Here is a 15,868-nt window from a genome sequence, read left to right on the forward strand (position 1 = left end):
TCTACCATTCTTAGTTACTTACGACGATGAGGATGAATGATAGTTTGTTAAAATTGGTAAACGGATACTCACAAAGGATGATGTTAAGAAGTTAGAATTGATAAATGGATACTCAAAAAGGAATGCAAATGTTTACGCCGGGGCTCAAACCTGAACTTTCATCGGCGAGATTGTTGAACCAAGCACTTGTCTACCGATATGGAATATACTGTTTTAAATAAAGTACTGGACAGAAACAAATCCCATCACAATAATTGAACAGAGCATTTTCAACAGTCTTTGGGCCATATGCACCTGGACATAGGGCTGTTTAACTGTCCTTTTTAAATACAGGGCATTTCAAAACATCACAAAACTTGCAGGGAAACATCAACAGGCAAAATAACGACAGAATATACGACGAATCACGTGATTTTCTGATCAGACTACGCGCCAGAAAACCACCACACGTCTTCGCAGAACGGTACAGTAAAAATATCTTCCTTCACTTGCTGTAATATTTAATGTCCAATGTGATTTAACGTGATGAGCAAATAACAATGCGAGAGAGCCTTCGACATGTTCATTATCAGACGGTTGTACGGGAAATTCCAACAGATGAGTCCAGAACTTTTTGCATAATCCTGCCTACAAAATCGGATTGGAAACAACCGCCACGGCTCTGGTAATGAATCGCTCTGCGGAGTTCAAGTTAATAATCGCACATCCTATTATTCGCTTCAAAGGACCGACGAAGCTGGAATTTAAATCTGATCTCGCGATTTGTGCCACAATCCAAAGTCCTAGCATATACTTGTGGCCTACGTGCTTCAGGTATTAATTTTTACGTTGATTTTAATTTAATGTCGAACTTAAATTTTACACAAATCCGGTTCCCGATAATAATAAAAGAAAAACTGAGTATCAACTGAAAATCGCACATTAGTTGGTTAAGGATGCTGTCGTGACGACCTTGTAAATATCTAGAAGAGACCGAAATTAGGCCCTCTTCGAGACTTGCGAAAAAAGTAAAGTTAAAGTCCTGATTAGAACGCCACTTTACTTTTAAAAAATCAGAAAGTACAGTTTCCTCTAACAACCACCCAGTATATCCTCCCTCAAACTTTTCCCACCAATAGCGTCCGTTTCAGGAACTGACTACTTGTCAAGTCCAAGTGGAGTAAATGAGATGTTACCAATTCAGTTTCTTTAGAGGTTTCACGATGTGGCGTTGCGGTTATCTCTGCTAGGTTGTGTTGTGCAATTTTCTTTTTAAACAATGTGGTAATCTTGGGAGTGTAACGTCGTCGCATTTCGTGTGTTGGATGTCTAAACTCTGCACGTAAGAGTGGCAACAGCGTTTCTCAGAAAGCTGGTGCTGCCTCTAAACCAGGTAAGCGTCCGATCGCCTTCCTCTCGAGCTGTATCAAACATACCGTACCGGCGATGCAATCAGGACTTGAACTATACTTACACCAAATTTACTTCCCGATGCGTCTTCAGACATGCCAATTCAGAAATACCGTGATTATTTCTAGGTAATAATTACATTTTGTTTGTAATAATTCCAGAGATACTCCATTAGTGACAATTGTGAGGATGTGTTACGCAGTTGCCTGCATATTCCAGATAAATTTCAGTTCAAAAAAGTCATTGGGAAAAGTTGGTTGCGGTAATGGAGAGTTTATGCTATGAAACGCTGTACTACATAAATAGACGACCGAGACGATACAAACACTGCCAAGCCTTGTTTTCATGCCATCCCTGCTGCTGGCTTTCGTAGCTGAGGGGTGGGTGGGTGTAAGGCGCTCCGAAACCAGAAGTCGCAGATTCGAACCCGGTGAAGGGCATGGGCATTATCGTTGTACAATCTGTCAGTTGTAATTCATCCTCATCGTTGAGGTTAACACGAGGAAAAGAAACTACGTGAAAACCACCGAAAAACGTCATTTGCACGGTGGAAGCTTACTTGCATTCACGCGCCCCCTATATGCTACAGACAAAAGCAAGCCATTCCATCTCTGGCGGGCATATTAAGATAAGAGCACACAGCGTAGTAAACACTATTTTCTTCGTGTAGCGACGTCACAATTTACGATATGGTTCCTTCCTAAATATTTTTAGAAGTGGTCAGCTTTTGCAAGAGCAATGAAGTTAGCAACTGACCTGCGAAGTCTTGGCTTACATTTACCAAGGATGAAGCAATGTGCTTAAAATGTAAACTTCTTATCTCAGCCATGGTTTGCCCAAAAAACAGGGACCCCTCCAGAAACGAAAACAAGTGACAAAGTTCTTTGTTTTCAAGTTCGGACTTGCTTCATCGGTAATCGTGCATCGGCACGTCACCGAACGATTATAATCAGAGAGCATTATTTTCACAAGGTCGCGCTCGCTCTCTCATGCTGTGTGGGCAGTGAACTTGCTTAGCATCGAATCCCTACCTTGGCAACGCAGCAATGTCTCAAGGTCACCTGCCTACCCATATTCTCGATATAGAGGACTGGCAAGTGGTTGAGCCGACGGCAGGTAAGCGCGCACCCACGAAACAAACTGCCGAGCCGTCCGAAAAATCTGCGAGAGTTTTTTAAAGGCATAATTCTTCTAGTGCGAGGACTCTGTATTCATAAATTCCAAAAGTAACCGACTTTGTTACAGTTAGCTATTTCGCTCAGAAGTAACTGGGTTACCATTACATTTAGTTACTTTAGAAGGTATTTCATGATAAACTGCATGCAAATAAGGTGGCCTCGTCGACTGCGTAGTGGTAACGTATTCGCCTTGAAATCAAGGGGTCCCGGGTTCGATACCACTTGGCCTCTTCATCATTACACAGGCCAAGACCTTATGTGGCAAATCACGTCATGGCATATTTGGCAAAATTGAACATCACCTGAGTACCACATTCTGTTACCTGCCCTGTCAAAGCTACAGAGCCATAGATTTGCGGATTCTCAGACAGTGCTGAGGAAATGTGAGGGATTGTCAAGGATAGTATCATGCGTTTGCGGACTGGCAGAAATGTAAGTGCATTCAAGTCCGGGGGGAGGGGGGGGTCTTTGAAAAAGATCTGTAACCCTTCCACCAGAGTAATAAACATCTCTATAAAAAAATCAGCCTCACTCTTTGTTCATCAGCCCTCGTATGTTGTGTTTACCAGCGACCCGTTGTTCACCTTTGTAAATATGAAGTCTGAAAAAAAATATATATACAGGGTGTCATTTTAATGGCGCCCACGGACCACGGAAACGTGTCGAGGACATGAAAACAAACAACTTTTCTCAGTAACATTTTTCTCGTTGGTGCGTCGTTTCGGCGCTACAGTCGTTCAAAAAAGCCCGTTTTGCCGCCTGAATGCTGGCAACCACACACAACATTTGATTGCATTTGTGACGTCATATCCCGTCGTGAAGCGATGCGTTCCAGGGTTGCCAGGAACACACATATTCTGTGAAAAATGACATAGCTACAATCAGCCACATTATGTACCGTAAAACAAAACGAGAAAACACGTTCTGTAACCTAACAGGAAGTAAACAAACGATACGAAAAATGGTAGAATGAAAATCGAATTCAAGTGGCAGTGGTCATATCGAATTTTGTATCAGCTTACATGTCAAATATTTGCAAATTTAGTTACCAAGTTGGCATCTACAATTTAGTCTTATCCACTTTGTCCTTCTAATACTAGTTGTCTGTGACACACTGAACAGATGACAAAATAGAAATGAAAGAACTCAAAATTCCAAAGGTAAGCAACACAAAGGATAATATAATGTATATTCAGGACATTATGAGGCAAGTGGCAAAAATAGTTAAAAATACAGGGATATAAGTAGTAGTAATACAAGCTCTCCGAGGACTGTGTTTATCTATGCACCGGATACACAAGTAATAGTTTACAACTGTGAACAGGGCAGTATATTAGCTACTGATTCATCATTAGATTGTTACTGTGGCTGTACGTGTTTTAGCCGTAATGTAACAACGTGAACCTCGGATACTTCCCTTATCAGCACAAAAGTACCACATGGCATCTGGACACAAACCTGTAGATATCAACCTTGCAACGAGATTTGCAAATATTTGACATGTAACTGGGCGTAAACAGCCACATGTAAGCTGTAAATCCAATAATTTTTTTTGTTGTTGATATTTGATATGTAGGCTGAGACAAAATCCGATATTGACACTTCATTTTGAATACGTATTTTTACCATTCTCATATCGTTGGTTCACTTCCCCCTTCACCGGAGATGACTGCTGATCTTCTGGTTGGTAGGTTATGATGTTCGGTCTTCTGGACACGTTTCTCGCTTCGTTTAACAGCTAATAATGTGGTTAGTAGTTTGTCATTTTTCACAAAATTTGTGTGTTCCTTGCAACCCTGCCGTGCGCTGTTTCGGCACAGGAAATGACGTCACAGATACGATCAAATGTTGTGTTGGGTTGCCAGCATCCAGGCGGCAAAACTGTCTTTTTTGAACGGCTGTAGCGTCGTATCGACGCACCAAAGAGAAAAATGTTAGTGAGAAAAGTCGTTTGTTTTGATGTCCTCTATACGAATCTGTGGTCCGTGGGCGCCATTAAAATGACACCCTGTATATTCGACACAACTGCATCAGGGTTTCTTTTCCTGAATTTGCCGATTAGCAGCGTAAAAAAGTTTGGGGTTAAACGATAACTTCTTATTCTCCAGTGTTTAGTATCTTTAAGAATAATAACTTAGAAATGTACTTACATTCAGTGTGAAACTCGGCAACTTTTTTTCACCTCTTGTGTGTTCCTAAATCTTCATTCTCCGTAACAATCAAACTGAAATTAAAAGAAAAAGACAATAAGCTTACAAAGAGGATCCATCGAAACAAAATAAATAAAACTTGGGGCAGATATACACATACATGTGCGTACATATAAGAGAGACAGTTTCAACGTTTTACAGAAACGAAGGTATTTGCTCAAACAGTCAATATTTACATTTTCTTAGTATCTGTATGATCAACTTATGAATGTTCTATTCGTAATCTCTTTTGTCACATGGCAGATATCAATGCGATAATCAAATTCGTTCCAAGCATATCCGTGAACGTTTTCGTTTAAGTCTTGCCGGTGAATGTTTAGCATATGGTGTTGTAAAATGCCGCTGTACAAGTTTGTTTTCGCTAATTCCTGCACACACAAAACCTTCTCTGACGAAGCTCCTCTCATGTGATGCTGACGTCATGAACTGCAGTCGAAAAACCTTCATCCCACCTCTAAGCTACTACGCATTTCGTCTGCCTATTTATTAAACGATTTGGTTCTATATAACGTTGAAACTAATTATATTATTATAACAGTATTCCTGTACATTATAACGTGATTACACAAGAAATATACACTACAGAACAATATCATCACAAGATCATGTGACCTAACACCCCTGGACTATTTTCTATTAGGTTATGTCAAATCTAAGGTCTATGAGACTAAGCCACGCACAGTTCGTGACCTGAAACGGAACATCGAATGAACGAACCATTGAGGCTATACCGCTCAATGTGTGTGCAGACGTGCTGGAAAATTGGACTTTCAGGAGAAGGACATTTGAACGAACTATTGTTATAAACAAAAATGCCATTGTTTGCTCTTCAAAATACTAAAAAAAAATATGTCATTATCACTTGTGGTTTTCATTTTATCTAATTTTAAAGATCTGACGTTCAAATAGGTAGACCCCATAGTTGCAATACCTCACACATATGAGACGCACAGTGCAAAATATTCTTGGAAGCATTGAAGATGAATCACTTTGTGAATTCTGTTTGAAATGGAAGATTTTTACCATCCTCGAAATTTTACAACACTTGTAAGATACAGAGGTTTTAATGCGGCCACAAAATGCCCCTATCTTCTTAGCAGTCAAAGTTAGCGAGAGGGTTCGACTGCAGTTAAATTTCCGAACACACTACGACGAAGGAAGGTTGGCACTGGAACGAACTTTCGACAATAGCACCCCTTAGCCGCAGTTCAATGGAACTTCAACAAGTGCATGCATACCAGCGGCTGACATTTACAAGTCAATGAATCAAGAGGCCAGTTAATATTTATTAACGTCAGGACATGCACTACTCTTCCAAGCGGTGACAGATTAATTCCCTGAGTTTGGCTTTTTGCCATTATGGGTCCGCGGGTCATGCTAAACTGTCTCAACACTGAAGGAGGAAAAACACAACCTTTGAGGAATATAATTTCCTAAATTCTATGATATCTGGTTCATGTGCTTGTGAAACACAATTTTAGGGGTTTACAGATCTTCGGAAGTAGATTGTATATTGACAATAACTCTCAATGTATGCTGACGACCACGTCAATACTATTTGGATTTCCACTACACCACTTATTCCTAAGGGCTCGCATACTGTTGTGAGGACAAAACAGATAAAGGATTATTCCAGTCAGCAGACAAAACACAAAGTACTATAATGCTTTACTTAGCTCCCAATTCCTTCAATTTCTGACCAATCAAATTCGAGTCAGAGATTGAGGCCACTTTTGGAGGTGGTACAGAGATGTACCGGATTGCATGGTCGTAGAAAATGACGAAAGAATTGCGACTTGGCTAGGATTCGAAACTGGCTGGATCTCCGGTATAATACCCAAATGCTAAAGAAACTTGGCTACCCATAACCAGAATGCGAAATCCTGGTTGACGGGGTATAGATCGACCACAAGGAAAAAAACCTTGGGACGAAAAGTCCCCGCGCAGCTTTCCCTTCTTCCCTCCACCTCCGGCCATAAGGAAGCATGGCCCACTACCCCCCCCCCCTACTCGCGGGGGTACGGTGCACAGCAGTCGCGGGTCTGCGCAGGTTGTTTTGCTCGTGGTTCCACTATAGTTTCCCCATCAACAATCTTTACCTGATAAATTCCCAACCAAAAATTTCCGGGGGAACGAGTATTTGTTGTAACAAATATAAGCAATTAGTTTTCACCTCAAATATACTTTTCTAAGAGCAGTATCGAAAACGCACAAAAAGAACAAAGGATAATGGTGTGTGTGTGTGTTGCACGCTCTCTCGACCACGAACAGACAAATATAACAATTAAATCTGATATATTAATACCGTAGAATGCAAAAAATAATTTATGCATAAGAAAACCATTTCAACTATTTTGTAATCTCTCGACATTTTTAACCAGTTGGTAAAGAAATTAATTTCTTGCATTATAAACATCCACAGTAGATAAGCAGCAAATAAAAATAAATATCTATATATGTATTTAAATACGTAGTGATTTACTTTGATAACTAATAGCATACATATATCGTATTATACACACACACACAAATTATCCCACGCCATCAATCTCTTAATTTAATGATTTCATACACAGTGAATCAACACTGGCATGTACCTATGTGGCTTAAAATAAAACACTATGGAATCAAACATCGATTCTAGGCACACATTATGGCATGAAACGCCCAAGGAAAGTTACACCAGAAACTATCAGCCATAGCCTGTAACAAACAAATTTACGATGTGACCGAAATCCATTAACGTGGTACGGAATTGCAGCACATGGTTGGCTAACGCTGTTTTTCAGCAGCTGCAAGATGTCGCCTTCGGGTTACAATTAAGAAACAATGGTAAAAATTCACCTCTGAAAACACTCCGCCTCCAAAAGCACCTTGAAAACACACTTCACAAGCAGAGGGGAAAAAAAAGAACATTCATTGGCAAAGGCAGGTCAGGATAATTACATGGCTAATTTCTCTAATGAATCTGGAACAGGTTTTCTCACTCCAGGCTGTATAATTATTTTGACCCAAACTCAGCCATTTGGCTAGAAAATCACTAGAATAGATTGTAGTTCGTGCAGCGCAACTTGAGATAAGGAGATAAAAACTTTTACCTTTTTCTTCTCTTCGGTTTAGTCCCTCCAAGTTAACTGTTTCCTTTATTTTCCTTTTCATAAATCACAGCCTCTATGATTCTGTCCGCATTGTACTTTTTAATTCCATTTGAACAATTAAGGTGACAGTTCTTGCCGGCTCAGACTTACACATTTCTCTTAACGTCCACGTATTCTGCACGCGGAATCCAAAAAAAATTTCACTAGAAAGGCATACATTCATTCCAGTAACGTGTGGAGACGCGGCGATCTAGCCGGTAGGGCCTCTTGCCGCCACGCAGGAAACCCGGGTTCGATCTAAGGTCAGAATTCCCCTGGCCTTGCCCCTGCATAAAGCGGCTCTGAAATTCACTTACCCTGAAATAGATGGGTGGGTACCTGGGGAAGGGGGGCAAAGGCGACAGGGGCGTGGTGCTGATCACATCAGGTGACTTATCTACAAAACACTCCAGCAAAAAATGCAATAAGAAAGTGGTAAATACAAAGACCCTTATTGTAGTAACTTCTACATAACCTTTCTTCCTAGAGTATTTAAAAAGCAATTTCTACTGTAAGTGTCGGTAATACTTAGTGTATCAAAGTGAAGTATAGTGTGTCCACAACTAGTTTGGCCTGTCCTTTACTCTTTATTGTTCAAAAATCAAAGTTTACTGCACCGCCACAAAAGAACTGATTTTTTCGAGGAAAGAGTAAATTCCATGACTTGTTCAGGATTTCCAGGCTGGTAGACACCCTGTGAACATAACGCCAATATAATGCGTTCCCGCAGCAGGATCTAACGTGTTGGGATCGCCGTACAGAAATTCGCTGTGAACATGGTTGGTTTTCTCAATGAGAAACAAAAAGCACCCCCCCCCCCCCATTTAGCTCTTTTTATGCACAAACAGGCTGACTGGGTTCACATTCAATCCGACCCATGATCATTCAAATACATGAATATAGGAATAGTAAGAAAATTTGCAGTTTTCGGACTTCTGTTTTTTTTTGTTTTTTTTTCTTTTTTTACTTGCATGCCTGCATTGGCGTTTTATTTCAATCACATGTAATTAATCTAGATGGGGGTGTAAATAAATTATACAATACATGCATAAGAATTGTTGCAGTAAACCAGGTCAAATCTTCAGAATACGCCACTGGGATCTATAGCATTCACTGCATTTCTAGTCAGTGCTGCAAACTGCGGTGGACAAGGATGCCCAGTAATCTCCTGCGCAACGTAAAGCTTAAAAGACTCGCACCGAATCTAAACCCAAGATACTGCCATAGAAATGTAAGTAGGTGTGTTTGAATCGCACAATCACGCAAACAGCCTGTCTGCGACCACACAATCCGATTTACATGTTCGTTCATGCTCTGAGAGAACGGGGTAATGACCATTTCCCAACCGGTACGAACCTTTTCACGGGTTTATATACTTCGCACCCCACATGGAAATGAAGTGCCACGCCGCAAACGCCTAATTTAGCTTACTCGGGCGTTGCCTCGTGGCGAGATGTAAACTGCCAATCCGTTCAATTTCTAGCTAGAGACGTAAGAAGCATACGCTCGGTTCACTTGGCAGCGTCGCAGATCGGCTTTCTACACCTTGCTTCTCACTGTCATACAGCTCGATGGCAGATTATTTATAGCATATGGGACGCCTACAATTTTCCAAAATGCGCAAGTTTCCGTTAACTTTGCATGCCTATATTTACTTCTGCGTTATTCAATATTTGAACACATAATAACAAGGACTTCCAAAATACACCCCAATAAGATGAACAAGATTCTACTTCACAAGTACCGTTGTAAAATACTAAGGTAATTGTGTTTCGCCTTTAGCGTTGCGTTACGCCACTTTTCGCTATCGCGACGATGAGGATGAGTGATGTGAAGGGCCATTAGCCAAGAGCGCACATGCCCACGTTGGGATTCAAAGCCGAGAACTACGAGACCAAAAGTCGACCATTTAACGTGCTCAGCCACCGAGCCGGAATAAAAGACGGTTTATGCATTTACCTATATGACTCAGAAAAAACTGAGGCACATTCACCAAAATTTAAAGTGTTTGAAAATCAAGTGCTTATTAATTTGAAAGAGTTCCTACATCTAGTTAGTATTTTCTTATTTTAGGTCACCTTTCCTGTATTTTTATGTTGATCGCGACGTTGAGCAGTTTCGGGTTTACTTAACTTGCTTCTTTTATTGTGAGTTTTGCATGTTTGGTTAGTACTGAAAACAGTGTACCTGTAAATATACAGGCAACATTCTTTTACATCTAATCAGCTTTTTTTTTTAAGATGAGCTCATTTTAACATATTACTTTGACAAGTATAAAACTATGTTAAGCAATTTTGCTTGAATTTGAGAATTTTTATTAAACAGTGAATATTAAGAGTAACAAATTCTTTCACATAATACAGTAGCAATATTATAGTGTTTACATAGCAAAATTCATAAAAAAAAAGTCAATATGTTTTGTCAAGAAAAACATGTTCCATACACACGTTTATTACATTTTCTTTAAAAAATCATATGTATAGTTACGTGTAACATGCGGCTATGATTTGAATTTTGCTTTTTTAGCGTCTATTTTTTTCCACTTTTGGCTAATCGCGATGACGAGGATGAAATTGTGGGAGAGAGAACTTATACTCAGTTCGGCACCCCTGGCGTCGTGGCGCGCTGTGCTAACCACTAACCTTGGACCAAAGTATCCCGGAGTCGATAACAGTCGATGGACAAGTGCATCGAATTCCACTTTACACTGTAGGTCCAGTCCCGAATAACCTATGTGCATAAGTGGACTTTAAAAAAACTGCGTACATGCATGAAAAAAAGAGGGGATTTTACGGTAGAATAGGCTTTGTTTGAAAATCCCCAATACGAGAAAGAGTCCCTTTTCTTTTTGTCCTTCGGAACACTAAGGGTATGATTAGTCCCGGTCAGGTTTTGAACCCAGCATACCGCCAGTGGCAATTACATAAAAATCTTAACCCTTGATATCAGTAATCTTGAAACGCTCCTCAGAAGCGAACCAAAACCGCCGCACGAGAGAAACCCCGTTACTCGAAACGCCGACTTCAAACTTGACCGAGTTACATAATGGCAGTCTTACTTTTGTTAAGGCACTCTTACCACACTTCCTATACGAGAAGCCGTCCCCGCCCTCCAAACACACTTTCCCCTGCTCGGTTCGCTACTTGGTTGTAACGTCAACCGGCCCCGCGGCTGCGAGAGTGAAAGGGTAAAAGCGAAGCAGAGTTGCCAACCTCCCATTAAAAAAAATAAAAAGCTGCATATGTAATAATAAGGTCAAGTTTCCTGTGCATATAGCATTGTGCCATGGAGGCACATTTTAAGGGTTAGAGCCAAACACATTCTAAATCCAGGCAATTTTGGAGCTGGTGTGGTCAGTACCACGCTCCGCCGGCATTTACCTCCCAGGGTTGCCCACAAGTACCCATTGATTGGAGGCTGGGTGAGCCCCAGAGCCGCTTTATGCGGGAACAAGGCCGGAAAAATTCACACCATAGATCACCCAGCGAACCCCCCGTGTGTCAGTTAGACGCCCTACCGGATAGACCACCGCGGCTCCATTAGTAATAGTAATTTATTATATTATAATTATTTTTTGGATTGTAATTTTAAGTTCTGCATCTACTTTCGGACGAGTTCAACACTGAACTAGAGAAAATTTGAGATCATTCGTAGACTACAAAGCGAAACATTAGTTTTATTTGTGCCGCACAATTTTATACAAATTTCTTGCCATGAAATGTTCCTCGCGAGGTAAACTGGGGAGAATAAAGAAAAGATGAAGAGGGTGTGGTTGGAAAAGCATGACCCTGGACCGGAAGTAAGATCTCAAAATATCGTCCTTTTAGGTGAATCTCCCCTTCGCAGAGAAGCAAGTTTGCAAATTATGCCGGATTTTCCCATTATGCAAACTGAACATAGGGTGCAAGGTGGCCAACGAAGCTCAAATTGCGCTAGGTTTAGTATCATTATGCTAGGGTTGGCATCACTGAAAGAGTGTGTCGAGCAGTGGGTCAGACAAGACAGCATCTACATTATCACATGTGTAGAGAAACCAGTTTCCTGTACGGCGCATCGCTCGGTTGAAGTTAATGGTTGAAGACGGGAAATTGGGTAAAAAAAAGTGTGTAATGAATGCAAGGCAGAAGTAAAGACGAAAAAGGATTAACGCTTACGTCAATTTCTACTTTGGCATGTGCACGGCACGAGGAATGCGAAAAAGTCACATGAAGGTGAACAAGATCTTTCACACTTTGGTCAAATACAGACTTGCAAGGTCTGCTATCCGTGTGCGTATTTTTAAAAATGGTAGTGTGTCTGCTAAGGTTAATTCTTCTACGTGGTAGAGGCACGAGTGTGTTCAACGAAAGAGTTTTAAACTCAAAATTGATTGCTTTTAGTTCTTACATTGACAATTTCCGGGGGGAAATTCTTCTGTAAGTCTTCTGTCACCAGGTAAAAAAAAATGCAACAATACCATGAATATTTTTTAGTTTAGAGAACTAAAACTGAACTCCATAGTGCAACAGCCTCTAAGCAGGGATGTTAAAAGTCCAGGAATTTTAAATAAATTCAATTCCGGTCCAGGAGAGAAAATCAGCAAGCGTAAATGGGCTTTCGACCATAAAGAATTTCAATTCGGTCCAGGAACCCTTTTTTTTATTTCGGATTAATTTGAATACGGTTCAAGAACCTTCCATTCGGGATGAATTCAAATCCGGTCCAACAACCTCTTTTCCGGATCAATTTCAATACTGTCCGGGAACCTTTTTTTTTTTTCGGATCAATTAATGAAAATTACAAAATGCAACTTGGACCGGTTCTGTTGCGGAACCTAATATTTGTGGGTCCCTGGACCTTTAACAACTCTGCTTCTAAGGGCCTGCCGAGCGGCTTTTTCATTGGGTGACACACGGTCAGCGCGTAAAGAGTCCCATCGCCGCTGTTTTCTGGCTTTAAAGATACCAGGGCTACTTTTCCAGAAGCTCCTAATTGTCCTCACTATGCTGGTTTTTTTTGGGGGGGGGTCCACAGGGAACACAACCATAACGAGAGCTGACAACCTCCTGCAATAGTTATTCCATTATTCTACTTCAAAAGGCAGACTAAACAACAAAACAAAGGAACTTTGGAAAATGCAAGTTGCTTAATTCATTGCCGTTCCGCAACCACGCATCCAGACGGAAGTCCTATGCTATGAATCATCAAAGGATCCACATCTGGTCTATTCATCATCTTCAATCCTTTTCCGGGTAATCTAATACGAGGAATTTCTCAACTACTCCGTCACCCATAATTAGAAATTATCCCTCCAACAATTAGCAAGGAGCCAGTATTTTAACATTACGCTCCACAATAACAGATTTTCCTTCTTACCAGCGCGCATGAAACAGATGCAGTGTAGGAGGTGGCTAGTGTTGCCCACGAGACGAGACTTTGGCCTGTCTCGTCTCGAAAATATTCGTTTATCTTATGACACATGGTCAATCTCGTCTCGTCTCGAATTTTTAAAAGCCTGTCCCGTCTCGTCCCGTGGGCAACACTAGAGGTGGCGCACAGAGTTCCCTCCTACGTGACAAAACTACCACGAACCGACGGGGAGGATTCAGCGACCAACAACTTCACATTTTTCTGAAGCTAAAGACTGGGGTCTGCAACGATTCATTACAACCACGTTCAAACTACAATTTCTGCAGACTGTTCAGATTGAACTGTGCATACAAGTAAGTTAGCATATGGGCTTGAAGGATGATAAAAGGACATTCCTCACCAGTTTGTTGACATACTTTGCATTTTCAAAGATTTGGAGAACACAGACATACATACACGAGATAAAATATAACCTTGGACTTTGTATATTTGCTACCGGAGTGACTGTAGGAACGAGAGGACAGTGATGATTCACTGAACAATTGCATTTCCCGGATTCCAAGAAAACACATCTGACGTTGACTGCCATTGTAAAATAAACAAATAGTACGACGCTTTACATGTGACCATAAAAGGCATGAGTAGGAGGATTTATGGAAACTAGCAGAATTACGCTTTACATGGAAGCTCAGAAGATTGCAAACGGAAACGAGGCGACAAATACCTAGTTCTTTCTTTACAGTTTTGGCTTCAGCTAGCAGTGTTACTACGGAACAATTTCACGCTCTAGGATAAGCTTTCTATGTCTGAAACCTCAAAATCTAATTTGTGCACAAATTACAGGTGGAAATGTATTATAGTGAATGTATGGAACTGTAGTGGACGGAAGATTGATTGAATTGGTTTATATTGCTTCGATTTTCTGCCACTTTGGCTAATCGCGAAGATGACGTGAGTGAGGAAACTGATAACTGTCTCACACAGGCCCCCTGGAGTCGCGGAGCTGTGCTAACCACTGCCACTAGCTTGCAAAAACAAATGAAAGATTCTGCTGGCACTGGTTCTATTAAAAGCATCCTAAGCTAGAGAAGGAAAAACTCTAATACATATTGTAGTAGGTATTACTCTTCCAACTCTTTCGCATTCCTGTGAAAACATTCACATCCGAATGCCTCTTCAAGGTTACATACATACCAGCCACATCTGCGGCTCAAGAAACTGCTAATTTCAACTGACATCTGTAATATTTTTCTGGAACAGCCAATTACAAATGGTTTCTCGCGACATCTCATATCATTCGTATTATTCGAAACATGTATTCGAAAAGTCATTCACATTTTATATTCACCATCGGCTTTTAGCGGAACGACGATGGCAATTAAATTGCTGCATGGGGATAAGGTGATCAAGACTTCATAAAAAGAGTCCACATGCACGACGCAATTCATGTTCAAAATTAGTTCGCCTCACACAAAACTGTGTTAAACACAGCACTTAACAAGGCAGGCTTCTTCCTACACATTGTCTTTAAATACCTTTTTGGGCAGGCATCGTCTCCAGGAAGGTATCAACTCGGGGAAAGCTCCGTCATCAACCGACCTGTTGGGTGAGAATGAGTGAAGGCAAGGATTTTAAAATATATTCCTGCTCCCCCCAAATAGGCAATATAGTTAGGCTGGAGAGTTCATGTGAACTAATCGATAGTTTCCTGCATTGTCTCCAAGAGCAAGCAAACTTTATATAAAATGGAATCGGAACCACTCTGTGCACCACCGGGAAGTGAGCCATGGTCCCACTGGACTACAAGACAATATTAACCGATGTACTATAAGCGAGGTCAATGTCATTTCGACCTCCGTGGCGAAATGGTTAGCACAGCGTGCTACCACACTTGGAATAGCGGGTTCGAATCTCTGCCTGGGCATTCCTTGTATTCCTTCTTTAATCGTATTCATCTTGGCAATCAGCCAAAAGTGGCAGAAAGGCAAAGAAACACAAAGCAATCAAAACGTCATGTTTACAATTTCAAGCATCGCATATGTAGTACAATACGTTGCCCAACCAAAGTTTAGGACCTCGAAACCATACGAGTGACTTTTCGCTCTTTTTCGCCAACGGCTATTTTATGACGCCTCATCAACATGAAATATAGAAATAAACTAAACCAACAATCACCTCATTTCTCATGGATTTGACAAGGAAGTTTGCACAGAAAGTACGTGACTTGCCTCCAAGAAAATTAATGATAATTTCGGATACTTGAAAGTTAGGTAGAAACGCATACTAAGCAAGCATCATTATTATTATTAGGAGAATGTACGACTACACAAACTTGAGAGTAGTGAGGTGAAAGCAGTCTGAAGCAAAACCTGAAATTTCACTTTCTATGCTGTTACAGTCTGCCCCCTCTTACATGTGACTGCTTTCATTATCAAGGATGTTATATCAAAGATTAAGTTAGGGGCGGATATATGCATATCGTAGGGTTTATTTCCCTACAGCAAAAGGGGAAATAACATTCACACGTGCCTTTTTATATCTTTCTTAGCCGAAAAGAGATGAGGCAATTTTGTACTGCCTTTCCAATCAGAATGGAAGAGCTACA

The 15,868-nt window shown here is 40.8% G+C and overlaps 1 protein-coding gene across 3 annotated transcripts in view; it reads right to left on the reverse strand.

Annotated features, from left to right (window-relative positions):
- LOC145993814 (protein brain tumor-like) overlaps positions 1-15,868 on the reverse strand; it is a 130,831-nt gene that overhangs the window by 90,572 nt on the left and 24,391 nt on the right. For all 3 annotated transcript variants that reach the window (XM_083129643.1, XM_083129641.1, XM_083129642.1), the window contains exon 2: positions 4,718-4,791. The gene's annotated coding sequence lies outside the window, so the exon portion shown is untranslated. The remainder of the gene's footprint in view (positions 1-4,717; positions 4,792-15,868) is intronic.

This window comes from Lepisma saccharinum, chromosome 10, assembly GCF_977018435.1.
Source record: "Lepisma saccharinum chromosome 10, izLepSacc3.1, whole genome shotgun sequence".
NCBI lineage: Eukaryota > Metazoa > Arthropoda > Insecta > Zygentoma > Lepismatidae > Lepisma > Lepisma saccharinum.